The sequence below is a fragment of the Podarcis liolepis genome (genome assembly GCF_965112155.1).
Source record: "Podarcis liolepis genome assembly, chromosome: 4".
Classification (NCBI taxonomy): Eukaryota; Metazoa; Chordata; class Lepidosauria; order Squamata; family Lacertidae; genus Podarcis; species Podarcis liolepis.
The window spans coordinates 22,823,862-22,847,360 of record NC_139558.1 but is presented as its reverse complement, the minus strand read 5'-3'; the positions used below and the strand labels follow the sequence as shown (position 1 = coordinate 22,847,360).

The 23,499-nt window shown below is 46.2% G+C and overlaps 1 protein-coding gene and 1 long non-coding RNA gene across 15 annotated transcripts in view; one reads left to right on the top strand and one right to left on the bottom strand.

The window, feature by feature from the left end:
- The window catches only part of FARP1 (FERM, ARH/RhoGEF and pleckstrin domain protein 1), a 194,590-nt gene extending 178,471 nt beyond the window's left edge, over nucleotides 1–16,119 (bottom strand). For 2 of the 14 annotated variants that reach the window (XM_083501138.1, XM_083501142.1), the window contains exon 1: nucleotides 15,870–16,086. The gene's annotated coding sequence lies outside the window, so the exon portion shown is untranslated. Of the gene's footprint in view, nucleotides 1–14,583; nucleotides 14,969–15,096; nucleotides 15,844–15,869 lie in introns of those variants that run through there. The other 12 variants (XM_083501135.1, XM_083501131.1, XM_083501139.1 and 9 more) reach the window with 12 other exon arrangements.
- Nucleotides 15,866–20,810, top strand: LOC310706117. Its single transcript, XR_014525696.1, has 3 exons — nucleotides 15,866–15,961; nucleotides 15,993–16,099; nucleotides 19,345–20,810. It is a non-coding gene; the product is annotated as an uncharacterized lncRNA (long non-coding RNA).
- The last annotated feature ends 2,689 nt before the right edge of the window (nucleotides 20,811–23,499 follow it).

The window sequence follows — 23,499 nt, the reverse complement described above, 5'->3', positions numbered from 1 at the left end:
CTAGGCCAATCTGATCATGTGTCCCTGCTCCTGACTCCTGAATATATTCCATTGAGGAAACGGACTCCAGCTATAAAGAGGGATATTACAATATGGCCAGCTGAAGCATCCCAACAACTACAAGACTGTTTTCATGACACCGATTGGGAGGTATTCGCCCAACAGGATGTAGAGACTCATACTGAGCAAGTGTTGGACTATATTAGGTTCTGCACTGAAAATGTAACACGGAGGCGCCGGATAAAGATCTACCCAAACAGGAAGCCCTGGATGACAAGGGAGGTTCAGGGGTTGCTAAAGGCAAGAAATACTGCTTTCAGAAGTGGAACTAAGTCATTGTACAGCTTAGCTAGAGCGGATTTAAAGAGAGGTGTCCGTGTAGCAAAGGAGGCGTATAGACAGCGGCTGGAGAATCATCTACAAAGTAACAACACCAGGCAGGTGTGGCAAGGTGTACAAGAATTAACAGGGTATAAATCCAAGGATTCCCTGGCAGACGAGGGAGGGGCATCCCTCGCAGAGGATTTGAATGCCTTTTTTGCCCGTTTTGAAGTAACATCTGCAGCAACACCTGCTGAGGCTTTACCACCACCACCACCACTCCCTGTGAAGGCCTTGCCACCATCACCACCATCACCATCATCAGTACAAAGGAATGTAGTAGTCTCTGTGGAAAAAGAAGAGATGAGGAAGGTGTTGAAGGGAATCAACCCAAGGAAGGCCACAGGGCCAGATGGGGTAGCTGGAAGGGTATTGAGAGACTGTGCAGATCAACTAGCAGGAGTTTTCACTGGGATCTTAAATCGATCCCTAGCCCAGGCTATTGTTCCATCCTGCCTAAAGTCCTCTACTATCGTTCCAATAGCAAAAAAATCTAACCCGGAAGATCTGAATGACTTTCGTCCAGTAGCACTCACACCTATAATCATGAAGTGCTTTGAAAAGCTGGTACGAAATTATGTCATTGCCTGCCTACCAGAGGGACTGGACACATTCCAATTTGCTTATAAAACGAAAAGATCGACAGAGGACGCTGTGGCGATTGCCCTCCATGCCGTTCTTGCACATTTGGAGCAGCGGGGGGGTTATGCCAGACTGCTTTTTTTAGATTTCAGCTCGGCATTTAATACCATTCTACCACAACGTCTGATGTCTAAACTGGAAGATCTGGGGATTCCGTTATCACTTTGTGGGTGGATATTGGACTTTTTGTCAGACCGCCCCCAGAGGGTTCGGTTGGGCCCTTATACCTCTAGTATGCTTAGGACTAACACAGGAACACCACAGGGATGCGTACTCAGTCCGCTCCTTTATATTCTCTACACGTACGATTGTGTCGCTGCTCACCCTAGCAATAGGGTTGTCAAATTTGCAGATGACACAACCGTGATTGGGCTCATCTCTGAAAGGGAGGGTGAAACGGACTATAGAGATGAGGTGGAGCGGCTGACAGAGTGGTGCAGAGCTAACAACTTGCTCATAAATACAAGGAAGACAAAGGAGCTTGTGGTGGACTTCAGGAGACAGAAGAGCAATGTCCACCCACTTTTGATTGATGGGGTCTGTGTGGAGAGGGTAACAACGTTCAGATTTTTGGGCATTGAATTACAAGAGGATCTGTCCTGGAGTGTCAACACAAGGGGGCTTGTGAAGAAGGCGCAGCAGAGACTGTACTTTTTGAGAATTCTAAGGAAAAACCATCTTCCGCAGAAACTGCTGCTTGCCTTCTATCACTGTGCCATTGAGAGCGTGCTCACTTATGGCTTATGTGTGTGGTACGGAAGCTGTACTACCCGGGACAGGTTGGGGTTGTGCAGAGTTGTTAAGGCAGCAGAGAGCATTGTTGGCTGCCCACTCTCCACCTTAGAGCAGATTTATGCCACAAGGTGCCATATGAAGGCACTGGACATAGTAAAAGATCCATCGCATCCTGGTCACTGTCTCTTCGAGCTCCTGCCGTCGGGACGGAGATACAGGACGATGAAGACAAGAACAAGCCGTCTTAAGAACAGCTTCTTCCCCAGAGCGATCTCGGCCCTGAATGGGAAGCCTGGACCTTGAAAGTCATCTAATCTTCCTTGCTGTTTTATACTGTATTGTTTTAATTAGTGTTTTTATAGTTGTTTTGATTTTGTGTGGAGTGCCCTACCTGGGTGGATGGAGCAGCCAAGTAATTTCGTTGTCCCCGAGAGGGGGCAATGACAATAAAGATATTATTATTATTATTATTATTATTATTATTATTATTATTATTATGATCTGGGTGGTCAGAAAAGCACCGATATAAAGAGGGATATAAATAAATGAGGACATGAGCGATGCTACAGTGCCTTAAAAGGGGTTGGCTATCTAATTGTGGTGATTTGCAAGAACATTTCAAGGGCTCAAGGTTTGCAAAGTCGCTGGAAGAGCTGAGAAGCAGAGGGCTTCCTTTAATCCAGAAGTGCCCAAAGTTGATTTCATAAAGTTTTACAGATTTCTATGGAAGATGTACAGTGGTGCCTCGCAAGACGAAATTAATTCGTTCCGCGAGTTTTGTCGTCTTGCGATTTTTTCGTCTTGCGAAGCACGGTGTCGGGAAAGTTTTGGAAAAGCTTCAAAAATCACCAAAGTCTTAAAAAACCTCAAAAAAGGCTACCACACCGCGTTCTATGAGTTGCTCCTCGAAGTCAAGTCTGTATTAACAGTGTTAAGAAAAAGGAAACAAACTTGCAAGACGTTTCCGTCTTGCGAAGCAAGCCCATAGGGAAAATCGTCTTGCGAAGCAGCTCAAAAAACCCTTTCGTCTAGCGAGTTTTTTGTCTTGTGAGGCATTCGTCTTGCGAAGTACCACTGTACTCATAATATAGTACAGCTGACAGATAATGTAGGGTCCCACTCTTTTACCTCTACCTAGAAAACTTGCTATTTTCCTCTTAAAGGGACGGGGATCCTTTTTCAGCATGAGGGCCGCATTTACTTCAGGGTAGCCTTCCGGGGGCCACATGGTAAATGCTGGGTGGAGCCAGAACAAAAGTGAGTGGTGCAACAAATGATAATTTTGCTTTTGCGCTGTAGGCTGGTTTCCATTCTTCATCCAAGCAAGAAGCAAGGACCCATTCCAGGTTGGCAAAAAACCCAGGGCTATTTAGGGGCGTGGCCTGGGGAGAATCCCAAGGGCCAGATAGTAAGCCCTGGAGGGCTGGATTTGGCCCCCAGGCCTCAGGCTCCCCACCCCTGCCCTATAATCTAGAGCCCAATACAATTTCTACCTTGGAAAGCAAACCTTTCCAACCGAGATAGCTCAGTCGGGTAGAGCATGAGTCTCTTAATCTCAGGGTTTTGGGTTCAAATCCCATGTTGGTTGAAAGATTCCTGCATTTCAGGGGGGGTTGGGCTAGATGATCCTTGTGGCCCCTTCCAACCCTACAATTCTAAGTAAGATAATCCTTTGAAGTCTAATGTATATTCTGTGCATTCCTTACTTATACTTTTTCAGTCATGCTGTTCTTAGCACCGGTAAGTACCTTAAGACTCCTCTGAAATACTTCGTTCAGAAGGGTAGCCACATTAGTGTTGTTGTAGCCAAAACAACCAGGAGTCTTCTGGCATCTTAAACAGGAACATGTTTTAATGAAGTAGCGTACTCTTGCTTGTTTTTTGAAATACATTAGTCACCTACGTTACAAAAATGAAAGAATGCTAAGATTTACAAGCCTGGGTTATTATTATTCAATTGATTTAGTTGCCAGGAATAATCTTTGAATAATGATGTATTACTTTGATGCTCTTTAGAGTGGTACCATGGTTTACGAACTTAATCCGTTCTGGAAGTACGTTCTTAAACCAAAGCGTTCTTAAACCAAGGCGTGCTTTCCCATAGCAGTGGGGGACTCAATTTACAAATGGAACACACTCAAAAGGAAGCGGAACATGTTCTGCTTCCAAGGCAAAGTTCACAAACCAAAACACCTACTTCCTGGTTTGCAGCGTTCTTAATCCAAGTTGTTCATAAACTAAGCCATTCTTAAACCAAGGTACCACTGTACTCTATATAATACCATGACGGAATTCAGAGCACACGGAAACGCCATTTACCTTCCCGCCACAGCGGTACCTATTTATCTACTTGCACTGGCATGCTTTCAAACTGCTAGGTTGGCAGGAGCTGGGACAGAGCAACGGGAGCTCACCCCGTCGCAGGGATTCGAACCGCCAACCTTCCGATCGGCAAGCCCAAGAGGCTCAGTGGTTTAGACCAGAGTGCCACCCTAGTCCCCTCTACTCACTCCTTTTAAAAGGCTCATTAGCTTCAGCTCAGAAACAGGTGACACATATGCAAGCAGTAAGAAATGGTGGCGTGGTTTTTTTACCATTGCCTTGTCAAACTACCTTTGCCATGTTAATTATAGCATGCTCTTTCCCTCTGATGATTAAAAATATATTGCTAGAGAATAACCTATAGGAACCTATGCTCACACACATTCAACTGAAAAAAGAGTTAAATTAATACAATGCACACCATGGCCTGAATCCAAATAACTCGTCCAACCAGTTTGGTGTATCTGAAGGTGCTGTGGACAGATTTCTTGTACAGTAGTAACCCCACCATGACACAAAAGGCTTTTAAGAAAGGAACTGTTAAAGGAGTTGTGGTATCACATGGTGATCTACTGCTCAAAGGAAAGCAAGAAGAAGAAAATCAGCTGGGTGAGAACAAGCCGTTGGGGTAAGCCCAAGCAGCTCTTTGGATCCTAGTCAATGTTTCTCCTTCGCTTTCCTGTCCTTCCATTGTTCAGGAACATTTCACACACTGCATGGCAGCAAACCCAGGTCTCTTGCCAAGTAGACACTTAATATGGAACTGTACTCAATTGCGGCCAACTTCCCGGATAAGTTCATCAATATTATACACAAGTTGGACACACCTAAGTCATATTCACATTTTACATGTCAAGTGAACACTGAATATGAGAACAATCCCTCGATCCATAAAGTATACGCCACTTATAAACTGCAATCATTTTTCAAGATTAATTATTGCCAACCAAATCTATTATTTCTGAGGATTAAGATAAAAGTATAAAGCACAGCAGAACTGCCTAGCACATATTGCAAATTTAATTTTCAATCTCTCTGTCTACGTCCTTCTAAAACTGTCTGGAGAATTATCAAGGTTTTTTAATGGAACAGGCAAGAAATATTTCAAATTGCCATGCCAATACAGTATCTCTCTGAACCAAAAGGTGCTGCCCTATCCTTTGATGGAAATAATGTGTCAATAGTTTTGTTTTGTTGATTTTTATAACAACAACAACAACAACAACAACAACAACAACAACAACAACAACAACGTAATTGGCCTATGCAGATTCTTTTCTTCTACACTTTAGTTTTTTTCTTTCCAACCCCAAATACTGATTTCATCTGTTACACCTACTAGGCATGTTGTAAAATATGCAGAAAATTAAACCCAGGGGAAAAGCAACAACCGGGCGGACCTCTGCACCACAAAATTCAGGACAGGGGTTAGCAAACTTTTTCAGCAGGGGGCCAGTCCACTGTCCCTCAGACCTTGTGGGGGGCCGGACTATTTTTTTTGGGGGGGGGGATGAACGAATTCCTATTCCCCACAAATAACCCAGAGATGCATTTTAAATAAAAGGACACATTCTACTCATGTAAAAACACACTGATTCCTGGACCGTCCGCGTACCACATTTAGAAGGTGACTGGGCTGGATCTGGCCCCTGGGCCTTAGTTTGCATACCCATGAGTTAGGATAACTTAACAGGGTTGGGGAAAAACCAGGAACAGAATGTGGCCTTTGGTTTCTCTATCTGGTTCTTGGGTCTCTTTCCAGGCTATAATCTTCTCCAGACCACAGCCCTTCCAGCCCCCACTCTGCACCCCCTCCTTGAGTGCTTTTGCCTGGCTAGAATGCTTTTTTTTGCCTGGATGATGGACAGTGAAGAGTTTGCGTATGTGCAGAGGCTAGCTCCACCCATTTTGACATTGGCCCCACCCACCACTGATATTTGGCCCAGAATGAAATGTGACTCTCAGACTGAAAAAGGCTTACTATGCCTGTGTGAGCAGGACAATGGGAGAGGGAGAGGGCGAGAAGTAATCTCAACACAATCATTTGGCTTCTTTTCTGTCATAAATCAGGATTCCCCCCCACCCCACCCCCTTTTACAACAAGCTCAATGCACTCACTACAAAGTGTATCAATACCAAAAGAAGAGGCATAGCGAATATTGTAACATAAGCCATCCTGGTATCTTAACTTGTATTAATGCAATACTTTCTCACCTGACGTGTAATCGGACTTTGTACTGAAATCAGTTATTAATAAGATAAAATACATATACAGTTGCCAACAGCAGTAGGCTGCAAACCCAAGTGTACTCAGGAGTAAGTTTGCAATCCATAAATAAAATGTATATTCAGATGTTTGCATGTTTAAAGCTTAAACTCACAGACTTGCATTTAACACACATTAACTGGTTCGTAAGGTATCTGAATGGCTCTAATTCTATCCAGTTCCACAGAAAGTTACTTTACAAAGGAACATTCAAAACCCATTCTAATAGATGCAAAGTCAGCTTTTTCAATGAATAACATATTCCTTAAAGATAGGGGAGAATCCCAAGTGTCAAGTACTACCGCTGGAATTTTGTGCTGTCAACTGAGTGGCCACATAAAACTCATTTGAAAGAAAATATTTAGCTCAAGAACTACAGTTCTCGGCATGCAATTCCTCATTTTTGAAACAGCAACTGCAATAAAGTACAGCTTCATATGCCGGTAGATTGCCAACAGCAGTCTCCATGCACCAAGCTGCTCTTGGCCATTTCAGTTGTCTCAGCTCAACTCAAGACATAACATTACACAATGGTTTGTGCTAAAATAGTTAGGAAGCTCAAACCACGGTTTCAGTTTTAAAAATCAGACAAACTATTGTTTAGTGTTTGTTTACATTTACTTGGCACTCCCATTTCTCTGATGCAGCAACCTCCTGAGATGTAACTATGGCGTACAGATTTAATAAATTACTGCAAAGCACAGGTATTACAAAACATAGTTTGAAAATCCATTTCAAATCATGGTTTCCTATTCTATTTTATCTATACAGGCATAGTTCCAAGAAAGCTTTGCATTTAACACTACAGCGAAACTTCCTTGATATCCATCATTGGGCACGACATCTGAATGGAGTTAATATGACTACAGTCATACCTCGGGTTACAGACGCTTCAGGTTGTGTTTTTTCGGGTTACAGACACGCCACTGCGGGTTGCAAACATGCATCCTGCACGGATCACATTCGCAACCCGAGGGTCCACTGTATCTGTAAACCAAGTATGTTCTCTGTTGTCTGGTGGCAAACTTATATTTTGGATACAAACACACTACGACCGGCCACGTATTTGATGGTGGAAGAGTTCTAACACAGCATAACATTACTTAAAATGGATTTACTCCAATATCAACAGGTTATCCAAAGATTTATATTGGATATGTTACAAGGCAAAAATGTCTATGCACTTAGAAGAAAAACACACACACTAAAACAACCAACTAGCCCCCGTGTTTTAACAGTTATTTCCTCATCCTCAGGAGAGCAATCTACTTAAAAGAAGGCCTAGGAAGATATCATGGTTTAACAGAATGTTACTTTCAACATATCATGCTACACTTATACAATTTGCAGTGAACAACAACAACAACATTTCTTAACAAAAGGAAAGAAAAATTGAAAACTTGCTCTGTCTTGCTTTCAATTTATAGACTAGGGAACTCCAGATTTTTAAAACTTCTACTTATTACTAGCAAGGAATGCCAACTGATTAAAGACTCTCAAATCGATTTGCTGTCAAGCTTTTCAGCCAATTAAATCTAAGTCAATCACTGCCATTTTGTAATGTACAGAAAGGACTCTGAAGTTCTTTGAAGAGTTCATTTTCCTTAAGGACAAGGCAGCATAAATTGCAATAAATAAAAGATACTATTCCACATTAAAATGACAGCATCCGTAATATGCCCCAGATGTAGTAGGATGCCAAACAGCTTCTGAAATGAACATCTTCAAGATTCATCTATTGCAATCAAAGATCAAGATACAGTGGTACCTTGGGTTAAGTACTTAATTTGTTCCGGAGGTCCGTTCTTAACCTGAAACTGTTCTTAACCTGAAGCACCACTTTAGCTAATGGGGCCTCCTGCTGCCGCTGCACTGCCGGAGCACAATTTCTGTTCTCATCCTGAAGCAAAGTTCTTAACCCGAGGCACTATTTCTGGGTTAGCGGAGTCTGTAACCTGAAGCGTCTGTAACCTGAGGTACTACTGTATATTGGCACAGAGTTCACCCTCATGCATATCAACTGCTTTTGGTTCTTATTTTTAGAAGGAGAGAAAGTGTTCCATGAAAACTTTGCTAACTATCGATAAATCTTATGGGAAAAGTTACAGATAGGTAGCCGTGCTGGTCTCCCATAGCCAAAATAAAAAAATTCCTTCCAGTAGCACCTTAAAGACCAACTAAGTTAGTTCTTGGTATGAGCTTTCGTGTGCATGCACACTTCTTCAGATACACTTTTCTTATGGGAAAAGTTATCCTTCAAGGAGTTCTATCAGTTTCGGCTCATTGAAAAGGAAAATGGCACATCTATATAGCCCAGCCATTGACATGCCCTTCAAGTGCCCCATCTGACTTTTGTTGTCAACATCACGGGTTAGTTGAGGGGCAAATTTTAATCAGCCACTGAAACTCAAATTGAATAATCACACTGATTAAAATCGATTAAAGCTTGCAGTCCTAATTACACATAACCCACTATGGGTACTTCCAATCCCGATGCGAAATAACCTTGGAAAGTATACGCACCCTTAAAAAGAAGAAGAACAACAGATTCATGTTTCTGCCTGGTAAGGGACATGGACAACTGTATACAAATGGTCAAGTACACTGGCTGGCAGTGCAAACTAGGGCAGATGACAAGGAAAAGAAATAGGTCAGGAAAAAAATCCCCATGTACACACTGCCCTCTGCCACAGATCTCTCTGCTTTAAGCTGTAGTTTAGTTGTAGAATTCCTGTTTTGCACACAGAAAGTCCAGGTACAATCCTCAGCATCTTCTGTTTCAAGTAACTCAGGTACCTGGTAGGTCTGTAAAAGACCTTTGACTGATAGGCCAAAGAGTCACTAGCAATCAGTGTGGACAATACAGTCGTACCTTGGAAGTTGAACGGAATCCATTCTGGAAGTCCGTTTGACGTCCAAAACGTTCAGAAACCAAAGCTGCTTCTGATTGGCTGCAGAAAGCTCCTGCAGCCAATCAGAAGCTGCTCCTGCAGCCAATGAGAAGCCGCGGAAGCCCCGTCTGACATTTGGCTTCCAAAACTAGTTTGCAAATTGGAACTGTCACTTCCGGGTTTGCAGCGTTCAGGAGCCAAAACGTTCGAGAACTAAGCCATTCGAAAATCCAAGGTACGACTGTATTGGCTTGCTTCTAGTCTCCATAAAAACCTGTTTCAGGTGCCTTCAGATCCTCACCTCATTTTTGGGTTAGCCAATAATCACTCTCTCTATTTTTATATCAATCTTTCTTACTGTGGATTGGTCTGATGATGGCTGGGGAGAGGAATTTAGAACTTTTTAACATTCCAGAATAAACCAAACTTCATGCTAAGTATTTTTGTGTTTGTTCAGTTTTGCTGTAAATATTTTACAGTACAGCTTTCAATTTTAAAAAGGAATTAAAAAACAACAACCTAGAACTAAGACTCCACACGAAACATATGCCAAAAGCTCTTTCCATGATTAAGTTTCTCTGTGACCATCAAATGCAATCCCAAATTAAAAGAACCTAAATTGATTTTAAAAGAGATTCTGCATGTCATCAGGATTCCAGAAAAACAGAAGGGCATAAACATGGGGAAGACATTGTTCTTGCATCTCCTTGTTGCCTGAACTGGGATGTTCACAGCTGATACAAGGGAGTATAATGAGACATAAGGGAAGAGGTAGCCTCCAAGGTCATGCAAAGATCAAGTCACACAAGATGCAGAGGGAAATCCGGGTCTCCCACGGAATATACCAGCAGTTGCAGTCCACCTTGAGACATGTACCTGTATGACATACATGTTGGTGCACATGCATTTCTGAGGACCTATCTATGTCATTAAATGCCTTCTATTTTTAGGTGTGCATCAAAACATGTAATGTGTGAAACGGTCCTTCACAACCCTTTGTGAAGGCGGTGAAGGTCCTGTGTGAGTGCCTGGAGGAGGTTGGAGGATGGATGGCGGCTAATGGATTGAAGTTGAATCCTGACAAGACAGAAGTACTGTTTTTGGGGGACAGGGGGCGGGCTGGTGTGGAGGACTCCCTGGTCCTGAATAGGGTAACTGTGCCCCTGAAGGACCAGGTGCGTAGCCTGGGAGTCATTTTGGACTCACAGCTGTCCATGGAGGCGCAGGTCAATTCTGTATCCAGGGCAGCTGTCTACCAACTCCACCTGGTACGCAGGCTGAGACCCTACCTGCCCGCGGACTGTCTGGCCAGAGTGGTGCATGCTCTAGTTATCTCCCGCTTGGACTACTGCAATGTGCTCTACGTGGGGCTACCTTTGAAGGTGACTCGGAAACTACAGCTAATCCAGAATGCGGCAGCTAGACTGGTGACTGGGGGCGGCCGCCGAGACCACATAACACCGGTCTTGAAAGACCTACATTGGCTCCCAGTACGTTTCCGAGCACAATTCAAAGTGCTGGTGTTGACCTTTAAAGCCCTAAACAGCTTCGGCCCAGTATACTTGAAGGAGCGTCTCCACCCCCATCGTTCTGCCCGGACACTGAGGTCCAGCGCCGAGGGCCTTCTGGCGGTTCCCTCATTGCGAGAAGCGAAGCTACAGGGAACCAGGCAGAGGGCCTTTTCGGTGGTGGCGCCCGCCCTGTGGAATGCCCTCCCATCGGATGTCAAGGTGATGGACAACTACCTGACATTCAGAAGACATCTTAAGGCAGCCCTATTCAGGGAAGCTTTTAATGTATGATATTTTAGTGTTTTTTGGTTTCTGTGGAAGCCGCCCAGAGTGGCTGGGGAAGCCCAGCCAGATGGGCGGGGTACAAATAAATTATTATTATTATTATTATTATTATTATTATTATTATTATTTTGGACTTCAGTTCTGTGAAATGAATTTCACTGTGCCCAGGTGTATAAAGTCAATGCATAAGGAAACCTCCGTTTAAGCATCACAAGAATGCATCACTGTGGAACAGCATTATGGTTGCAAAGGCAAGAGCGAGACAACACACAAGGTATAAGCAAGGCAGCTGCACAAAGTGCTCCTCAGATACTACCGCTAAACACCATCAAACCACAAAGGCAAAACCCTTGTCAATGCTGTGATTCCTTAGCATCCCAGAGACGCAGGTCTTGTCAACCATCATTATCTCAAGTCTTCTCTCTGTCCCCTGTGTGGACAGTCAACAAGAACCAAAACAAGCAGAGGCCAGTTCGGATGGAAATAAATTAAACTGTGTATCTGTATATAATTCCTCTATGACAGCAATAAGATTATCTGGAAAGGGGAAGACTGACTGAAGGAACCACAAATGTGGTTGCTTAGTAACAAAGCACACATTCCCTCTTCCAGTCTCATCCAGAAATAATATATTACAAGTATTTTTATACTACTCAATTAATTTCCCAGGGCAGTTTACAAAAAGAAGAAAAGAATTAAACTGTAAGCAACAAATGGTAAAAGCAGTGTTAAAGACAGTGGGATTGATATTGTCTTACAAGCATGGAAGATAAAAAAGGTCTCTGCCTGGTGCTGAAAGTGCAATTAGGCACCAGGTGGGCCTCTCTGGGAAGTGTTCCACAATTGGGGTGCCAACACAAAGAAGGCCCTTTCTCTCATCAGCCCCTGACTCAGCTTAGGTGGCAGAGACACCTGCAGGAGTCATTTCACAATGAAGATCTTAATTTACAGAAAGGTACCTAGGGAGTGGGTACAGAGAGTACCCAAGGGCAGTGATGTTTCCTTAGCACCTCCCATGTGGTTCCATCTAAAGTAGTTCACATGCTGGCATAAAGTCAGCTATGAGGCTGCAAAAGCAGAACCCAGTCAGCCCGTGTGTAAACAGGAGTGGGAAGATTGAAAAGAAGGGGATTCCTTGGCCACTGGGTCATCTGGAAGCAAGCAAGTAGGCTGAGGACTATCAGATTTCCAGAACTGCATAATGCACATTTGCCAGAAGGCAACCTATAGGGATCTGAGCTAGAGCCACATAAGGGCTCTGGAAGTAAGATGAGATATAAATGCACTGATCAGTTAATTTAAATGATAGCTCTGCTTCTACCACTTCTCTAGAAGGTTCACAACTAAAAGCTCCCAAGAGCTTTATACAGTACTATTCCAAAAGGCACAGAAGTCCTCCCCCGTCCCCCCCGCTACAACAAATGCAGTAGACTCAATGTGCACCTGTGGCTTGTGTGTAGGGTGCCTCTCAGCAAGTGCACAGTTCCTTTGCAATGGAGAACAATGCCCCCCCCCCCGCCAAAGGCTGATGGCACAGTGCTCCTGGGCATGTTTTATTTGGGAAGAGATTACTTCTGCGCCTGTCTAATATTGATCCTGCATCTCACCCTCAAGGTGGTTGTGGCCCAACAGATGGTTCATTGTATTATAAGTTATCTAGACATGACAGGCGACCCATTCAACTGAAGGAAGAGAAAATCTGCAGCTCTGCTCTGTGCTGGCTATCGATATGCATGGTCTCCCACATACCATGTAGCCTTATGGAATGTAGCTGCAAATTACTATCAGCCATTGCATGCTCCTTATGGACTGTAGCTGCAAATTACTATCAGCCATTGCATGTTCCTTATGGAATGTAGCTGCAAATTACTACCAGCCATTGCATGCTCCGTTTACTAAGAGGCTGCACATGTATTTGCATTCACCGTTCATGCATGTAAAAATGCAGCCAATACCTTCCAAAATTCTGTTGTCTGTTTCATTCTCTTTCCTATACTTCAAATTCCTCTGCAGTGAGATGCATGTAGTTTATCAAAAGCCCAGTAGAGTTAAGACTATGTAGTTTAGCTAGGAGGGGGAAACTCTTCCAAATGATCTATAGGGCAGGGGTTGCCTGCTCCAAGATGAGGTGAAGCAGGGTGTCTCCTGACCTTCAGGCATGGGAAGCAAGTGCCTTTTATCCCTTGCCACTGCTGCCAGAACACATCATGATTTAGGAGCCCACAAGGGCTTTCTTGACTTCATGGAATATTTGACCAACGACCAGCATCTCAACCTTTGGCCACAGTGTGAAAAAGTCCCCAAACAAATTTTGTACTGCCTCCCATAGCCTCAAGCACAGTTCTTTTCAATGCGAGTCAATTCGCACATTCAGCTGTGAGTCATCAGGTGTTGAGCAATCAAGTGATAAGAAAGCAGCTGATGTAAACATATCTGTGAAGCGGCCCAAATAGACCATACCATGTCTTATTTTGGTTGCACCTGAAACTATGTGATCAAGGCAAAAGAAAAAAGAGGGCCACTGCCATGGGACCAAATAGGTCATGTAACTCCTGATCTTGGAGCTTCACTTCTTATTAATTTAGAATGATTGGGTCATGGAGAGTGGGGTGGCATGTCACATATTCTTTAGCATTTTCTCCTTTGTTGACTCAGTTAAGATCTGGGGTATCAGCTGCAACTTAGATCCAGGTTTTCAGCCAGGGGTGTGTGTGTGTGTGTGTGTGTATACAGCCTGTTGTGTACACACACACACAGAGTGAGCTTAAGTCCAGAGGGCCTTCTTGGTAGCTGGATTCTTTAGTTCCCTTCCATAACTTTCCCCTCGTCTCATCCGTTTTCAAAAACAATTCACTTAGCTTGTACTACCATATTTACACGAATCTAATGCGCACCTCAAACCTTGAAACCAAAAGGGTTTGGTTTGCCGGCACCATCAAATCTAATAATGCACTCCCTGATTTTCGTGACGTTAATTTGGCCAAAAAAGTGCACATTGCATTTGAGCAAATACGGTAGATAGTGTGCATACCTTTATGAGCTTCCATGGTAGGAAGGCAGCAGTTGCACTCTGGAGCTGTAAAGACACTGTGCATTGTTCAGCTGCGAGGTCTGATCATGGGAGCCAGAAAAGGGTGTGTTTCAGTCAATTCAAAACCTAAAACACCTGGGTACCTGTCAAGAGGCTGGAAAGCCAAATGGCACCCCTTCCAACTAATTAACACGAGGCACAATCTACCAGGGGGGGAAACAACCACCCCTCCTCCGAAATGAACCACCAGGCTCTTGAGAACCTATCCTCTCACTTCAACGGGACACAGTGTACAATATTGTGCCCAATAGCTCAGCTTTGATTCCCCACCTCCCACCCTGCTTTAAAACACCAGGTATCTTCCAACTGAAGCAAATACCACACCTTGGTCCCCAAGGCCTCCTTTGAATGGCACCCCCTACCTTAGCTGCGCACCCCTCCCCTGCCCATATTGAGGAACCCTAATAAATGCTCCGCGATCCCCTACCACCCCCCCCCCCCGCTGGGTCGAGACCCGACCTTTCGCGGAGTTAAACGGTTCCAGATGAGAAGCAAGGCTGGCTGCTCCTCCCCACGTCTGCCCGTCCCGTCCATCCATCCCAGGCGCCCCCTCGGCTTCCTTTGTGCGCAGCCAGCTCTGCCGAGATGCACCGCCCGGCCGTCAATAGAGAAAGGCGAGCCGGATGGTTCTTATTCTTATATACAAAGGGGTAGGGTAAGGCGATTTGAAACACACATACACACTTCAAAGGCCCCCCAAGACGAAAGATCGCATTTGAAGCCTGGGGAGGGACTGGGGGTGGGGGCGCGGGCCCACCAGAGATACTGCAAAGCGAGAAGGGGGCGGGGAGAGAGAGAGAGAGAAGTCAGAAGCGGAGCCCTTCGCCCCAGCAACTTCCAAATCGGATCGAGGAGACAAAAGGCAACTTCTGGAAGTAGCGGCGTGCAAAACCGGAGCGGGGGCGTGTGCCATAAAGACGGGGGGGGGGGGAGAAAGAGACCGCACAACGCAGCACACAAACATACACACACCTCTCAGCCTGGTCCAAGCGGATTTCCAGGGCTGGCGCCTCACCCCCGCAAGAAGCGTCTCCGGCGGCGGACGAACATAAAAAGGGCTGCTTCTCCTCCTGGCTGCCTCGCCGGAGCGGCCCCCTAACCCGCGCCGAGCCCGGACTCGGGAGCCGCCGCCCCCTCAGCCCCGCAAGCGCCCACGCGCCCGCCCCCTCCAGCCCCTCTCCCCCATTGTTCGCTCCGAGGTCCGCGCGCCGCCCCTGCTCACCGTGCGCGGCGCTCCTCCTGGGGCTCGCTCCCTCGCTGTGGTGGCGCAGGACGAGTCGGCTTGGGGCCGCCGAAGGGTCCGAGCCATTAAAGGCTCCGGGAGGCGGTGTGGTGGCGAGGAGGAGGAGGGGGAAGGCAAGGGGAGCAGCAGCGGCGGCGAGCGGGCGACGGGAGCGAGGGCGCCATGGCTCTCCAGCTTCGCTCGCCTTTTTGCGCGCGGGGAAAGGGAGGCCAAAGGGTCAGGGGACCGGAGCCCCGCCGACCCAGGAGCGGGAAGCGAGCGCGGCTGCTGCTGCTGCTCCTACCGCCGCCGCCGCCTTCTGTTTCCCCTCCCACTCCCACTCCGGCCTCCGCCTCGGGGAAAGGCGCGGCGGCGAAGAGCCCCCTCCAGCGTCCGCGCGCCAGTCCTGCCCCTGCTGCTGCACAGGCGGCCCCCGCCCCGGCCGCCTTTCTTCTTCTCCTCACACGGAATAAGCGCAACCCGCGCGCGCAAAGCGCCCCCCACCTATCCACCCAAGACTCACCCTCCGCACAGAACGCGGGGCGGGAGGAGCCTTTTTCCCGCCTTCTCGCCGAGGGTCAACTCATGCAAGTCTCTCGTTTTGGACGAGGCGCGGCAGAGGCCACAAGCGTCCGAAGGTCTCGAGGCGGCGGCGGCGCGGGGTTCAAGCCGAGCCACCAGGCAACAGTTCAGGCTCAGTACCTGCGAGGGGTACCGCCAACTGCAATAAAATATTGGGTGGGGGACGGCCAGGTAAGCCCCGCCCCCCACAATCGATCACATGACGTGGCATACAAACACGCTATTCGAATGGAAACGCCCATCAACTTTTTTGGGGGGGGGGGTCCCATAAATATTTTGGGGGGGAGGGGAGCCAGAAGAGACGTCAGCCCCTAGGAGTTGGCTCCTATAGTACCTGCCTTGCAAAAAATAAAAAAAATCCAGGTTCCTTTCAAATTATTCTTGTCTCCAGGTCATAGGTGCCAACTCCCTGGGGGCCCCAGCACCCACAAAATTCCCCATGAAGGGGCCCACTTCCCACAAATTTTGGTGCCACGGCCATGCACACTATGGCACCCACAGTCACAGGGCTAAGTTGGCACTCCTACTCCAGGGAAATCAGATTCACCACTATCCGGAGACCTGAACTATCATCCCTTCCCCACAGTTCTCGGTTACTTACATCTTACGATGGCAATGCATAGAATGTGTGCAGCATAGAATCATAGAATTGGAAGGAACTCCATAGTCATCTACAGTGGCGTAGCGTGGGGGGTGCAGGGGAGGCCGGGCGCAACATCTGGGGGTTAGGGGGCGCAAGTCCACGGGTTAGGGGGCACAAATTACTTGCCTTGCCCCGGGTGCTGACAACCCATGCTACGCCACTGGTCATCTAGTCCACCCCTGCAATGCAGGAATCTCAGTTAAAGCATCCATGACAGACGACCATCCAATCTCTGCTTAAAAACCTCCCAAGAAGGAGAGCCCACAACCTCCTGAGGGAGACCATTCCACAGTCAAACACCTCTTAGTGTCATAAAAAAAATTCCTGGTAGACCTGGATTTGTACTTTGCACATGGTCGTTGTGTTTGCCATTTCCCCGGCTCTAATGACTCACAAAAATGATGCTACAGTACTTGCAACAGCCGGCATGTCACCTATGGCTTTGTCTTTTTCTTCACTATGTACTACTTAATACATATTCAATATGTACTACTGCTAATGCAAGCTGATGATAGTGTTACTTGGGGCCGGTATCTATGGGAAGGAGGCTGCTGGATTTTGTAATTTATTTACAAATATGCAGGTTGAGCATGATTATTCAGACTGTGATGGTATTCATTCAACTAAGCTTTACTCAGATTAGACCCATTGAGCTAATACAGATATGGTCTTTAATTTCAATTGGTCCACTTTGTTGACTACAGCCCGATGTTTCCTTGAGCCAACCAAGAGGAATGCTACTTGAATATCACCAGTTACCAACATTCTGTTGTCTGAGATGTTGACTGGGTCAGTCCCATGCTGGTAGGCAGCCCTATTAAGAGAAATCTGATAAGAAATCTATAACAACGTACTCCCCCTTTGTTGAGAAATCAGCAAAGAGATGTGCAACCCCAAACCCTAGAAAGGTATACGGATGGCCACTAGGATAGATAGCTTTAAGAGAGGATAGACAAAAAAACCAACAACCACGGAGGATAGTTCTATCAGTAGCTAAGACCCAAGTGAACTAAATAGAATCTCCATATCTAGATACGCCAACCAACAGCAGGGGTGGTCTATTGCCTCCATGCCTTGCTTGTGGTCTTCCTGAATTCATCTCACCAGCCACTGTTGGGAACCAACTTTTTGACCTGGTGCACAAGCATTTTTTCTTAGTTTTACATTATGCTTGCCTAGGCTGGTTATTGAATTTACACAATGGGACCGTGTAAGATTGCAAGCCTGTCCTTGTACTTTATGTGTGGGGCAATCCTAGACATATCCCCCTCTCCCCATATATATGTCCCACTGTGTTTGATGGGGCTTACTCCCAGGTAAGTGTACACAGGGTTGCCGTCTTTATATGGCTGAAGTGAATGGCCAGCTTCATGGGAGCATTCATATTTTCCAAAAATGGATGTAAAATTTTGTACAGTGGTACTTCGGGTTACGTACGCTTCAGGTTGCAGACTCTGCTAACCCAGAAATAGTACCTCGGGTTAAGAACTTTGCTTCAGGATGAGAACAGAAATCGTGCTCTGGCGGCGCGGCAGCAGCGGGAGGCCCCATTAGCTAAAGTGGTGCTTCAGGTTAAGAACAGTTTCAGGTTAAGAACGGACCTCCGGAACGAATTAAGTTCTTAACCCAAAGTACCACTGTACCCATGTTTTTCTTCCTGTTGGATGGAAGGAAGCTGGGCCTGTTTATTTCACTTTTGATTTATATTTTCTCTATGGTCAAATGTGTGTCTCAAGAGCCAAGGAGAAATAATATTATTGGTAAGTTAAGAACAGGCAGGGTGTGGTCCCAGGAGGTCTGGAAACCTCAATCACCTCCCCATTTTTCTTTTACCCTCCCCCCACACTTTGCTTACACGGTGTCCTGAACCCCAGACCTACCTAGCCAAGCCAAGGTCCATCAACATGGGCAGTTGGGCAAAAACAGCATCTCAGCTCTGCTTCTTCTTTGTACTTGGCCTGCTGATTGCAGCATCTGGGCTTGATGAGCCAGGCGACCCTCACCTGTTCCAAGCCCACTCCAGCTGAGGAATCACACACCTCCTCCCAGAGCACTGTACCTATGGAGACCACGGTCACCTGCCATCTTAATTTGCCAGGAGGCCATCTCCTCCATCAGAGCACTGGTGGGAAGGAGAGAGAGATGTGGGCATTTCTGTAGCTGCAGGAATGCCTCAGAGAGGAAGATCAACAAAATCCGAGGGCCCCTGAGGTACCCTTCCAGGGAGCGTAAGATAGCCCCCAGGTTACAAAAGCCAAACAAAAAACAGCAACCAGTGGCTGCTGTTATCTAAGGGAAAACCAATGGATCAGAAGCTTGCATGAAACACAGACAATAAAAAAAAACAAAAACTGGATTACACTGTAAGTAGAAAAAGAAAAATGCTTCACGGTGGTTTTTGTTTTGTTTTTGCTACTAACCCCGCACCTTTTTCTATTTTAATTAAAAGCTTCAAAACTGCTGAATAGAGCTACCGTAGTTATTTAATTAGCCATTACACCATTATTCTTCTAAGCTAGAGGCTGATGCTCCTGACTCCATTTCTAATCAGGAGACAAGTGGGATGCTTTAAAAATTAAATAAAGGTGTTTTGATGTCTAGTCTGCTTCACCTTGAAGTTCAGAACCTATAACAATGTTTCGATGTAGAGACCAGCAAATTTTCGGTGGAAAGATGTTGTATTACAAAATATAGACCATAAATGATTAACCTGAAGATGGTTGTTGTTGTTATATTTGCACAATTATGATACCACCACCAAATTTGCCTGCAGGTATCGTCTCATACCCTCCAGACTTTTGTGTTGGCATCATCGCTGAGTAGTTTCTGCAAATTCATGGATGTCTACCGACTAAAATATGGATTTCCCCTGTACAAAATCCAGAAAATGAACTATTCCTCCATGTAAGTCTGTCACTTAGTAGAAAACTGCCAACAAATTTGTTTTCTGGAGTCTGACGCCCAGTTGCAATAAATTAACCTTTGATATGTAATCCCAGCTGGTGGGCTGTGGTAGTGTTCACTGTGGTTGTGTGCCTCTTCCCAAACCCACCCTGTTTTTGTGTTTTCTTCCTTTGCATTCTCCTCCCCTCTTGATTAAAGCATGTATCAGATTCATCAGCAAATCTCCAGACCTGGTATAGGAGCACAGGGCTGCTCAGCCTGTTAGTAGAACTTAATCTGAACTGAAATACATTTAAGTTATCATTTACTAGTCCCATTGACTTAAATGGGAAATGAATGCAACTCAATCCAGACCCGTGTATGCAGATAAAGAAACTGCCGTTTCACGTCAGCAAAGATGGATGATGATACAGGATAACAATTTCAACAAATGTGAATAAAGTAATACTGACTATTGTGATCTTATTATCTGCATTCTGTATTAAGACACATTAAAAAAATTGCATGACATTAAAAATGCACATTTTATGTTTAAAAGATGGTTAGAAATTGTGAGCATCTCCTCTGCCCATTCTCTTTGGTTCTGCTCTTGAGTTTTCTCATTCTACCCTGCGGACCTCTAAAACACATGCCTCTTCCTAAGCTCTTTCAACTTCTATGTTTCCTGCATTTGTCCATCTTTCTACTCAGTGCCTCTAATTATACCACCGTAGTCCAGAGTATGAAAGCTAAAGGCTCTTCTGTGACATCAGAGCAGCTCATCCAATCAGTGCTAGTGTGTCACCATCCCCACCATCAAATGCTTTAGCAAAACCACCTTATACAGAGATAGGTAACAGGGCTGCAACCCCCTTCTTCTCCTCACAATATATTTTGCTCCTCTAGTAGTCTATGCTTTTCTTCATAAGCTTGACTGCTGAACAGCAGGACATGGTCATGCACTGCTTTGAGCATGAGCAGATAAGGACTAGATTTGCCAGGAGGGGTGTACGTCCACTCAATCATCCCTTAAGCATCTGTCTGAATTACAGAGGTTCCAAAGGAGCGGAAAAGGATGGATGGGGAGGTTAATGGTCTCATTATTTCTGCTGTTGGCTGGTAACCTATTTCTGCCCCTCATTATGTTCTCCCTACTACAACCCACAGAGTGGGGAAGTGTATCAAAATAGCTGTAATGCACATTGCAAGGATGGTTAGGAAGGGAATCCAAAAGCTGCATGGCCAGAGCATCCTGGCAATGACATCAACGATTTAAAGAATGCGCCTCTTGCAAGTTAAAATGTACATGTTATACACACCAAGTAATTGAAAGGAACCATGGCCCATAGTCATGAGTGCTGTTAGAAGAAAATGCAGTGGATTTCAGTCTGTAAACAAGGAGGACTGATGCAAAAAAAGAGAAAAGTACTAGGCAATTCTTAAAGTGGGTAGCTGTTAGGCAGACCTGTAGCTACGGTGGGACTAGCCAGGGTTTTTTGGCCCTGGGTGAAACTTCCAGAGGGGCCCCCATTTTCGCTCCCCTATTGCTACAGGGTGAATACATGTTGGTGGAAATCCTCTGTGGAAGAAATATTCTCAAACAAGATAATTATTCCTTTACAAAATTCCTGTTTTCCATATCTGATCACAGTATTGCAGTGTTTCCCAACCACTGTTCCGTGGCACACTAGTGTGCCGCGAGATGTTGCCTGGTGTGCCGCGGGAAAAATTAAAAAATTCGAAATATTGGGTTTTTTTAAGTCACATTTTCGATTGGGGGGCCGTCACTAGATGACCCCTGGGGTTCCCTCCCTCCCTCCCGCTCTGCGCCTCCCTCCTCCTCCTCCTCCGGGGAGGCCCTTCCTGGCTCTCGGCCAAGGCTTGGCGGCTGCCACTCACTCACTCGCTCGCCCACCCGTCCCTCCATCCCTGCACCCGGCCTCTCCCCCTCCGTCCCCGGCGCGGGGGCTGCCGGGATCCGTAGTCCCCTCGCCCTTGGGCTCCGCACCCGCGCGGGGTGCACGAACTACGTTTCCCAGCGTGGCCTGGCGGGCCGGGCGTTTTGTTTGAAGCGCTCTTCTCCCGGCCATGGAATGAGCGCAGCGGCGGCGGCCGGGCGGGCAGGGGCTCTTCCGCGCAGACCCCGCGCAGCCTGCCTGCGCCCCCGCGGAGATCGGGCGGCAGGATGGAGCCCGGGGATCCCCGCGGAGGCGGAGGCTGCCCCCCAGGTAGGGCTGCGTCGGGGGTTTTTTTTATTTTTGCAATGCTGCATCCGCGCCAGAGGGGACGCATCGGACCGCGGGGAGACCCCTTGGCGGGCGTGCAAGGCAATGCATGCGTGCAGGCGTTGCATGGAGTGCAGTGCAATGCAATGGCAACGCAGCGCCCTGCATGCATGCATGCAACTTCCACCGGCGCTCCGGACTTGGCAGGTGAGGGGGGTCCCCAGTGGGCGGCAGAGAGAGCCGGGAGGGCAAAGGGGAGCTGGGGGGGAGCAGCGCTGCTCCCCGAGCCGAGCCCGGGGGGGAAACTTCGGTGTCGTTGTGCCGGGTGTTGGAAGCGGAGGCTGGCGGGGGCCCCTCACCTGCAAAACCTGGTCGCCTCTCATATATTTCGTGCATTGCATTCATCGCCCACTTTCTCCTCCAAGGAGCTCCCGGGGGCGCGCGTGGTTCTCCCCGTGTTATCCTCGCAACAACAGCCCTGCGAGGTGGGTCAGGCGAGTGGCCCAAGGGAGCACCCAGGGATTGTCCTGGCCAGGTGGGGTGATTTGAACCCTGCTCTCTGCCCGGTCTTCGTCCTCATTTAGCCCCCACATGTGCATGACTGTGCATGACTGAGGTTTTCCCCCCTCGTCTTGGCTATGGTGTGAGTCTGTCCTGTTAATTAATGGGGTTCTGCCTTCGGAGAAGATGAGCCAGCCCTCAAGGAGGTGATTATGTAATTTGCTAGCAATTCATGTCCCTCCCGGCGTGACGCTGCGCGCTGACGTCACGGGGCTGTAATAGCGGTGTGCCTCGAGATTTTTTTCATGAAACAAGTGTGCCTTTGCCCAAAAAAGGTTGGGAAACACTGCAGTATTGCATATGCATGCTCCTATTTAAGGTGTACCTTTCTAAAATTGCCTCCCTCTAGTGGCAAGAAAAGATGCAACGGAAACGTCTTTTAATTTCAACAGTTTTTAAGACTAGTACAATTTCACAAGCAATTTCACAGCTGGATATTTTTCAGGTATTGCTCATTAACCATCCATTTATCACACAGACTGTTTTGAAAACATGTGCTAGGATGGCCTTTTTTATTGATCAGAATAGCCTTTGGAAGGAAAAAAAAAAAGCTTCAAAATCAGAAATGATTACCATTATATGGAAGATACAGCATTATGAACGGATATTTGGATCAGAGAATGCTTCATTGAAATAGTCTCCTCACATTATTCAATCCCTGTATATACTGGGTCAGGCTTATTTGTGTCGTGTTTTGAGCAATTCAAGGTGTTTCACTCAGTGTTCCATACAAGTCAAAATTGGGGAAAGGTGCTTCACTGTGAATTTGTATTGTAAGCCAGATGCATGTACCAGAACATGGGAGTTGCATGAAAGTACAGGAACTTGAGGACCACTTTGAGAATTTTTGAAGAAACTATGATAAGTTATAAAACACACAAAAAGCAGGACAGCACCATGACACTTCCTTATGAACCTATAGCAGACAGATTTTCAAGACTCCAGATTATGCTCCAAGTAGACAGCATAGAATATTTAAATGCTTTGTTGTGCACCAATATTTTTGCAGTGAGATTTAAGTGCAATATTAAAGAACAGGGTTCAAATATAATATGGCAATTTCTGCAACCTTTTCCCATATAAGTTTGGGAATTCATTTTTAGTGAAAGAAAATCATAATGCTGAAGCAAGCCATAGCTATGATATTCTTGCTTCCTGTGTAGTCCCAACATTTAAGATGACAGGCAGTGCTGATCATGTTGGTACTTTGTGCCATAAAGAATCAATCCATTTTCCTCTCCATAACTTAATCTGCAGCA